The 2,461-nt window shown below is 42.8% G+C and overlaps 1 long non-coding RNA gene across 1 annotated transcript in view; it reads right to left on the reverse strand.

The window, feature by feature from the left end:
- Window positions 1-1,213: 1,213 nt before the first annotated feature.
- Window positions 1,214-2,461, reverse strand: part of LOC117935513 — a 23,852-nt gene continuing 22,604 nt past the window's right edge. Inside the window, exon 4 of the long non-coding RNA XR_004654771.1 lies at window positions 1,214-1,419. This is a non-coding gene — a long non-coding RNA (uncharacterized LOC117935513). The remainder of the gene's footprint in view (window positions 1,420-2,461) is intronic.

Below are 2,461 nucleotides of genomic sequence, written 5' to 3' on the forward strand. Positions count from 1 at the left end.
CGTTCAACTGCAGGAAGGGTCTCTGGGACGAGGCCCCTGCCAGTTCACGTAAAAGGACATCACATAGTACGTGAGGGTCACCAGGGACCAGAAGCTCAACGCCAGGCCAATACAAAAAGTCAAATAAACTGAACGGGTCCCGGTGACCCAAAGGACAACACAAGGGTCAAAACTCTTCGTGAGTGAAGATGGCGGAGGGAGAGAAGCCGCGTTCGGTTCACAAGAAGGGGAGAACACATTCCATTGTCACTGTTTTTAAAGTTTATTAAATCTCTCCAAAAAGTCAATAAACACTTCAACAACAATCATTCCCTGGTGCTGCTTTCTTTTTGTTGCTTCATAGGCTACTTCCACACGCTCGTCGATATAATATCTTGATAATAACGTGTTATTTACACCGCTAATAAAAAAACACAGTACATTTAATGGATCATGGCTGGATCTTTGTCATCATGCCAACCTGGTTCAGAGGACAAATGACTCCAAACGTAATCATCTAGTTACTTTTGTATTAGCGTCAGGGATCTTCAAATCTTAAATATATTTGTCTTTACTAGAGACAAATTATTAGAAAAAGATGTGGAGAAATCAGCAGCCAGCCACATATTTTTCCTATGTTCTGTACTTTTGCTTGGGAGGCCTTAGGGCAACATGAAGCTTCAATCACAGTCTAAACGGTGTAGGTGGACTGCATCTTGAAGCGGAGTATATAGAGGATAATTCCTTAGGTCATGTAAACTTTGTTTCTGTAGAGACAGGCCTGTTTAAGATCTGACACACACTCAGCTTCTGGCAAGGAAAGACACTTGTGGAACTTCCGGCAGTTTCCTTTTCCAAAACTCTTGTGTTTTGACAAGAAATTCTTTTTGTGAGCCACTGTTTGAAATGTGGGACTGTGTACACAGTGTGAGTCTGACCGCCTGCAGCCCTCCGCTGCTCAAACACCGGCTCCAGTGGTGTCTTGCGGTTCTCAGGTGGTTACTGTTTGCACTGACACGGCAAGTGATTTTAATTCAATATGGAAAATGATTGTGTGAGAGTGACATCAACATTAAGTGATGTTATCAACTCAGTGTGTTTGCAGAGTGCACTGGCTTCTCAGAGCTGCAGTCCAACTTAAAAAAAACACAAACACCGGTCCTTCAAGAAAAATGTGGAGTTTTATTGTGATTGTTGCGGACAAAAATGCAATGGAATATGCGTGATATTTACGCAACTTTCTGCTAAGATATCTGTGACTTTTTTGCAACAAAAATGCAGGGATTATGAAATCATGCAATCCCTGCATAATTTTGTGCGTAAATCAGCAATTTATGCGGCGAAAAAGCATATTCGAAAAAGTGCGGCCCCGCATAAATATGCAGACTTTGGCTGATTATGCATTGAATTATGTCGCATAATCGCATTTTTCTGGAGGGACTAAAATGCGAAACAGTTAAGACGTGGTTTGTGCCATCCAAGAAAAAAAAATGGATTTGTAAGCTCACAGTTTTGTTGGACACGGTGGAGGAATACATTATTAGGTTTACTTATTCTTATACCACACCTCATACATCTACAGCAAACACTACGATTGACACGGGCACCCTGCTTCCTTCTGACCACACAAGATGGAGGGACAATTTGTCAGTGTTGCCTTGAGCAACCTGTTAAGGGCTATTTTGGGCTCACAACCAGCCACAATGAAGCTCAAATTGGGCATTTCCTGGTAGCTCCGACCGTCGCCATCTTGGCCGTGCCTGACGTCAGCTAACCCAAAGCTGTGCAAAGAGGTGGAGCGTGGTGGAGGCTGAAGCAGGCTGAACAAAGCATGCAGTCGATGCTTGTTTCCTGCGACGGTAGCCAACTGTCATTAAAACTTCATTATACAAAACTTTAAGCCTGAATATAATCTGGGTCAATTCTACCAAATAAAAATAAAATCACCCCCGTACCCATCTACAGTTGTCATGAACGGGGGGGAACTCAGCTTTAGAGACCAAAAGCACTTTTTGTAGCAGGCTGTAAAGGTGTTTATTTCTACTGTAAAGGGCACTTTAACATGGGAGTCTATGGGGATTGACTCCTTTTTGGAGCCAGCCTCAAGCGGCCACTCGCGGCCACTCGGCTTCATACTGGCTTCTTTTTTTAGCACAGGAGGTCGCACCAGAAATGTACTGTATTTGCTTTTTTGTGTGCCACTAACAAGCTCAGAAAGTGTCCTAGTTTTAAATTTGTCCTAAATGGTGTGAACCTTCACCTATGTTACACACTCCCAGTTAAAGGAGAATTCCAGTCAATTTCAACACGTAGCTCTGTTGTTTGTCAATGTGGAGTGCTGTCAGTAGAGAGAAAAACTAAACCAATCGGTGCTGCCTACATCATGTTATCCTCTGCTAGAGTTATCACCCAACAGACTTAAACAGGGCAAGTTTTAAATACGTTTTTGGCCTCTAAACATGGTCAAGGTCAAGGTTTATCT

Source organism: Etheostoma cragini, chromosome 20 (genome assembly GCF_013103735.1).
Source record: "Etheostoma cragini isolate CJK2018 chromosome 20, CSU_Ecrag_1.0, whole genome shotgun sequence".
Lineage (NCBI taxonomy): Eukaryota > Metazoa > Chordata > Actinopteri > Perciformes > Percidae > Etheostoma > Etheostoma cragini.